The 7,087-nt window shown below is 37.8% G+C and overlaps 1 protein-coding gene across 3 annotated transcripts in view; it reads left to right on the top strand.

The window, feature by feature from the left end:
* The first annotated feature begins 6,129 nt into the window (after window positions 1-6,129).
* The window catches only part of LOC107686804 (aryl hydrocarbon receptor nuclear translocator-like protein 1), a 35,655-nt gene continuing 34,697 nt past the window's right edge, over window positions 6,130-7,087 (top strand). For 2 of the 3 annotated variants that reach the window (XM_016483922.1, XM_016483921.1), the window contains exon 1: window positions 6,130-6,217. The gene's annotated coding sequence lies outside the window, so the exon portion shown is untranslated. Of the gene's footprint in view, window positions 6,218-6,635; window positions 6,704-7,087 lie in introns of those variants that run through there. The other variant, XM_016483923.1, reaches the window with a different exon arrangement.

The following is a 7,087-nucleotide window of genomic DNA, read 5'->3' as shown; positions in this document are numbered from 1 at the left end:
TGTGTGCGTGTGAATATTTCACATCCTTATTTGTACATCCTTCTCAACAACCTCTCTAATATTTGCAAAATTTTGAGTTGCTGAAATTCAGGTATTTTCAATATGCACAGTGTGACAATACCATGGAACAGGGTAGTATTTGAAGGTAATATCCTATAATTGTATTTTATATATACAATGGTACTGTATCATGTTATTTACAGCCATGGCATACCACGGCACTGTCATGCACATAAAACAATGGTATAGGATTTTTAAAAAACAATTTTCAGAAATTGCTAGTAAATTTAACAAATAATTACAAAGAAATTGACAACACATTAAATTAAATGTGAACATTTTAAGTAGAAAGACTGAAATTCTTGTAAAACAATCCAATAATCTTTTTTTTTTTAAACAGTGCGACACCTTGTCCAACAAACTTGGCAGTGTAAATTCAGCTCTAATAATTAATTCATTACATTTATATAGCGCTTTTCTAGGCACTCAAAGCGCTTTACATTGTCAGGGGGTATCTCCTCATCCACCACCAGTGTGCAGCATCCACCTGGATGATGCGACGGCAGCCATAGTGCGCCAGAACGCCCACCACACACCAGCTTACTGGTGGAGAGGAGACAGAGTGATGAAGCCAATCAGTAGATATGGGGATTGTTAGGAGGCCATGATGATCAGAGGCCAATGGGCAAATTTGGCCAGGATGCCGAGGTCACACCTCTACAAAAAAGGTGAGCAAAAATAGAGATGTTGTCAGGGATACTCCAGTTTCGTCAGGCCCAATCACCTCACACACCCGTTCACAATCACCGGATTACTAATCAGCTGCACCTGTCACCAGCTCATCAACACTAGCTCAAATACTCAGTCACTGCAGTTGCATCTTTCTTTCTTTCTTTCTTTCTTTCTTTCTTTCTTTCTTTCTTTCTTTCTCTCTTTCTTTCTTTCTTTCTTTCTTTCTTTCTTTCTTTCTTTCTTTCTTTCTTCCTTTCTTTCTTTCTACATTATCATGTTCTTTTAGGGTAGGGGTATCCAGTCCTGCTCCTGGAAGGCCACTGTCCTGCAGAGTTTAGCTCCAACCCCAGATAAACACACATGAGCTAAGGTTGTAAAGGTCATCAGGATTACTAGAATCTTTCAAGCAGGTATTTTGGGTCAAGATGGAGCTAAACTCTGCAGGACGTTGGCCCTCCAGGACCAGGGAGTCTGTAGTTCAGTGAATTACAACTGAATTTCAGTGTCTTGAGCCAAAAGCGTTGATTTTAAAACGTAAAAGTAGTTCAACTTTAAAAATGTGTCTCAAGACTTAGATATACTATTCACTTATAAATGTTTTTGAATGCAAAACTGTGTCCTGTGTGAATGGTTCCTATCTGTGCCAGTGAACTGCGTTTGTAAAGCTAAACTTCTTGTAGTTACAGTATTTTCATTATTAGTTGTGTGTGTGTGTGTGTGTGTGTGTGTGTGTGTGTGTGACTCACCTGGACTCAAACCTGTCACCCACCAGTCTTCGTCGAAGTCATCATCTGTCAGATCCGAGAAAGACACAAGAAGCAGTCACTACGTGAGCTATATCCCTTCAGTTTCTCTCCCCTCAGAACCTCTGTTTAATAAAGAACCATTCTTACCAGTATATCTCTGTTTTGGTCTCCTGTACTGTGACAGATGTAGGGTCTAGAGATACATATATAGGGTTAATTTAACACAGCCACTCAATTAAACTTAAAACACTGAACTCCGATCATGTGTACTGTTTTTATCTTTTTCCACAGGTTTGGTGGTAGGGAAATAATTACATGGTAACCTTCTCAGATGGTATGTATGTGCCGTTCTCATTACTGCCGACGCACTAATTAAAGAAACCAATGGGGAATTTCTCTGAGAGGACCCTCGAGATTCCAGCTGATCTCATTGATTCTCGCATGAGAACAGCTAAAGAACTCGCATGGAGAGCACAACCGCTTCATCTGGAGTGCAAACTGCCTTATGTGCATGGGAAAGTTGGTATAGAAGAGGCATAAAATAGCTAAAGGACAAACCGTCTGTGTGTGTGTGTGTGTGTGTGTGTGTGTGTGAGGTGCTTTTTGGTCTCTGATAACAAACACACAACATCACACTACTGTCACTATGAATGAAAATGACCGGACCTTATTCCTCAGCGACTGGAGCGACTCTGAGATCACACTGAGACGCAGGTGAGATGATCTTCTGTCTTTCGCTCTGATCATGTTCTCAGGATTCATAATATCTCCATGTGTGTGTGTGTGTGTCTGTCTGTCTGTCTGTCTGTCTGTCTGTCTGTCTGTCTGTCACCCGGTTTTGCTTCAACGTTTCTTTTTCTCAAAGCTAGTTCTCAGCTAGTTTCTTTATTCTATCTGCTTTGTTTAAAATGCGCCGGTAGAAAAACTTCATGCATGTATCTCTTAACAAGGTCAGAATGTGATACTCTTCTTCCTCCAAAACAGAAGTGATACTGGTCTCCGCAATTCCTATTATATCCCAATTTGTAAGGATTGTGTTTCTTCTGAAGTGTGTTTGAAAACAAGATGTCATGAGCTCTTTTCCATTATATTCCGGTTACATATGGCAGTAACAAACTTTCATCCTTAATATACTTATGGAATACAGTATGTGCAACTTGCTTTTGTTAAACAAATGCCTGTGGGGAGATGACAAAGTAGTGTCAAAAACAACCTTCAAGGAAAATATTATAATACAGATATTTCTGAAATAGAACACACTTGAATGTGGTGTACCTTCAGGAATTTAGTTGAATAATGTCAGATCTCACAGAATGTTTACTGAAAAGTAACATAGTATTAAAATGTCTTAGTTTCTCAAATGTAAGTTGGGGTATTTTATCCTCTAACTGATTTGAGACTTGTTGGTAACACATTCATGTTTCTTTCTTTAGCAAAATGTAGTCTTATGCTATAAAAAAAAAAATGCTATGGCAGGAATAGATAGATGATAGATTGTAGACCTATTATAATAGATAATGGGCATTTAAATGTTTAAGTCACACTTAATATGCCTTGACATCATTGAATTATATAACAAAAACAAATCTTCATTGTGTTATCTTCATTTTGTGAAATGTTTTGTTTATTCTTTTAATAAAAAAATTAAATCAAATTGGATTCCGACATTTCTGTTTTTTTTTTTTTAAGACTTATTTGCTCATGCAGCCATACATGCAGTTTCACACACCAAATAGTTTAAATGCTCTATAAGTCATATCAGGAGGGCTTTCTCAGTGAAAAGCTTATTCAACAAGGCTGGGATGTTTGCCATCCAGAGTACATTCCTCTGGCTCATTCCTCATTCACTTGCATGTTTGTTTTTCTGCGTCAAAGTACTGTCAGCAGTGGCCTTTGACTTTACTGAAGAACATACAAGAGAAGCATTTACAGTACACAAGAAACCTTGACTTATTAGCCAACAATTGCTTTGTTTTACTGCAGTTTAGTAACTCTGCGTTTTACTGTTCGCATGTGACGTGTGAACCATTTGAACTTTACGTGTTTGTCATGTCACAGATTTTTTTCAGTGAAAAGTGTTCATTCAGACACAGCTATGTGAGTGGATATCCTACCTCTCTTTATACGGTCTTCATGCCTGACAAGAAAGGCCATGTTTGCTCACCAATCACTTTTCTTTTCTGTTCCTTGAAAAGGAGCTGTCACCGACCGATCACACACCGTGCCAAGCAAACAACACCACACAGAATGGCCAGAAAGTGACTGAAACGAGAGCCATTTCAATCATTTTCCTTCAGCCGTGACTTTGTCAATTAAAGCAGTGCAACATTTTCACTGTGTAACCTTGACAGGTTTTCAGAAGACTGCAAAATGTCTTTGTACAGGTATCATCTTATTAAGACATATTATTGGGAGATATAGAGTGACAATTTGCATTTATATGCATTTTATGTAAGTAGTCTGTTATACTGTTATAAATATACTGCTCCGGGTGTGTGTTCACGGTGTGTGTGTGTTCACTGCAGTATGTGTGCACTTAATTTTTTGGGGGGAAGTCGTGGCCTAATGGTTAGAGAGTTGGCCTTGAGCAAGGCACCAAACCCCCAACTGCTCCCCGGGCGCCGCAGCAAAAAATGGCTGCCCACTGCTCCGGGTGTGTGTTCACGGTGTGTGTGTGTTCACTGCTGTGTGTGTGCACTTTGGATGGGATAAATGCAGAGCACTAATTCTGAGTATGGGTCACCATACTTGGCCACATGTCACTTCACTCACTCACTAACACTCACTAAAGATCTCATTGATTCACATTATAAGTTATCAGAATTTCATCTTTCTTTTTGGCCATTTAAACATTAGCAACTGCATCAAAATTGCAAATTGTTATTGGTATAAACATGACTTCATGATTACTGAGGTGACACAGGGTGGGCATTAAAGACAGCGTAAATGCACCTAATTAATTGATCATTTTAAAGCTAAATGAAAGTAAAAGCATGATGTATCAAATATGATGATACTCAACATTTTTCTTTTTTTATTTTGTCTAAAAAGTTCAGTAAACTGTTGTTTAAAATATATTTTTTTTTTTTTCAGACTATTATTCATATGTCAGGCTTTACAGGGTTAAGAACTAGTCTGACCAACTAGCAGGTAGCCAAGGGTTAATAAGTCTTTTAGTATTCAAAATATACCGACCTATATTTTTATGTAACTGACTTTAAAAATTAGCTGCAACTTGTAAGACTAGTCTAAGCATTTTATGCAACTGACCCATGTGGACAACACTTTAAAGTACAGCCTTATTTACATATACTGAATGTTCACTGGGAATACACAAATCCCAAGGGGATTCAGCCAACCTAATGGGTCAGTCTGCCCTCTAAACACACTTGAAATGTCCCACAGGCTATTCCATCCTTTAGGGTCAGACTAAAACATCACGAAGGTGAACAAAGCCCATCTACAGTTTAGCATTTTGTCATTTATCTTACTATAATATTAATAAGCTAAAGTATAGGTATGAATAGAATCAGGTCATTTTTTGTGCTTTCATTATTACTTTCATTTAGCTTTAAAATTATAAATTAATTAGGTGCATTTACGCTGTCTTTGCTGACCACCCTGTGTCACCTCAGTAATCATGAAGTCATTGATAGTCGTGTGATATATTGTACAGTAACACTGTGCAAATAAGATGACGCTAATCCGACTGAAAGTCAGTTTAATGAACGGTTGTTGAGAAGCTTTATTTCTGCTGACATCTCTGTGGATTTCATTCTTTGCACAGTCATAGCTTGTATAACAGCCCAACTAAGACAAAATCAAAACTAACAATTGCCTACTTACAAAATGGCAGCATTTGAAATGATAGTTTTCTTTGCAATCTACAAACTGACTCCCCAGTGTCCTTCCTCATAGTGGTGCTCCTGCTGTGGCTCCTTCAAGTGGCTCCAAAATGCCATTGTTATGTTTTAGCGCCATCCAATGGTTAACATGTGTAAGTGATTGTTTGTGCTGTTGTAAAACGAGCGTTGGCTTTATGTGCAACAGAATAAAATGATAATAAACAAATAATTACTCATATATCCAACATAAAAAAGTAATTAGACACGAACTTAATATCATTGGCAGGTGAGACAAAGCATTCAAGTAATGTTAAGTTAGGAAATGGTATATTTTTCAGTGACATTTACTTGTACTTTAACAGTTTAGATTTTTATAGAATTATAATTATGAGTAGTAGTAGTAGCTTAGTAGGAAGAGGAGTGGTAGTGGTATTCAAGACGGGCTGAAAAGAAAGCTTTTCTTTGCTTTTTTCTTTCTTTCTTTTTTGTGGAATGACACACATTAATCTCCTAAATATACGTTTCACGTGTGAACTGTAAAACCATAACCGCACGCCTGACCCTAAGAGCCCTTAGTGTTTGTTTAACATAATTAATAATAATTTGCCTGACATACAAACGAGGTAGCTGTTTATAAAGCTGCAAATATTTCGGCAAATTTCTATTGGCTACGCTTATTCCCCGTGTTTTCTGATTGGCTGTTAGATACGTAAAGCGTTTTCTGATTGGACAAAGGAGTCACCGCTTAGTCTACACTGTAATGCCATTGGCTCAATAAGTAGGTTAGTGGTCTTGTAGTTATTAGACCAAGAGGAAAGTAGGTCATAGAGACTGTATAATGATACCGCCGTCCATATTCGCCTGATCATACATGCGCTTTTCTGCCTTCTTCATGTAAGTAAGACATGTTTGGTTTATAAACACGCTGAAATGTGCTGTCTGTTGTTTATATGTAAATACTGCTGTACGACTTGTTAATTAATTCCCTAATCACCGCGAGATAGTCATAGGCTACTTTTAAGTTTTTAAAGATCTCGACCGGGTACGAGGCTACAATCATTTTCCACATTCTCAAAATGTAATATTTCTGTCACGGTGGTGCTTACAAAATTAGTACTACAGAAACATTTGCTTCACACTCGCACTTCTTTTTTAAATCCATGTCAGGTTATATGAGGTAAAATGTCTCGGAGTAAGAAGTTAATGTGTTAATTTTGAATCATAACTCTGATTACAGTGACTGTGTCATATTTCTGATGGAAAAAAAAATGGTTTACGTCAAATAAAACCTTTTTACAAGTGTCATCCCGTTGTGACTGTATGTGCGACACGTCCCGGTGCGGGGTGGCAGGACATAAGCACACACGCCCTTTTCCTCAGGTAAACACAGAAGATGTGTATAGAATCCAACTTTCTGACTACCTAGGCAACATTTTATAGCATTATTGGCGCTTGCAGCATCATTTTTCATCATTCAGCATCACTGAGCATCAGACACGTACTGTTTTGGGCATGTTGCATTTGTAACCTTTATTGGCTTGTGGAGCATTTTAGGGGAACATTGGGCATCACAGCAGGAACAAGTATTAGTTTCAGGTGTTTTGGGGATTCATGTGCACTTAACATGTTTAGGCATTATACTGTATGTGCATTCAACATTTTTGTGTTTCATAGGCATGTGCAGTTTTTTTGAGGGGGGGATTTTGGATTTTTTGTTAGTTCGCCTTTTAATGTCCGATGTAAAATACTGAAGCAAAATTAGTA

Source organism: Sinocyclocheilus anshuiensis, unplaced genomic scaffold, assembly GCF_001515605.1.
Source record: "Sinocyclocheilus anshuiensis isolate Anshui unplaced genomic scaffold, SAMN03320099.WGS_v1.1 scaffold773, whole genome shotgun sequence".
NCBI classification, from domain to species: Eukaryota; Metazoa; Chordata; class Actinopteri; order Cypriniformes; family Cyprinidae; genus Sinocyclocheilus; species Sinocyclocheilus anshuiensis.
This window is presented reverse-complemented; position numbering and strand designations above follow the sequence as displayed.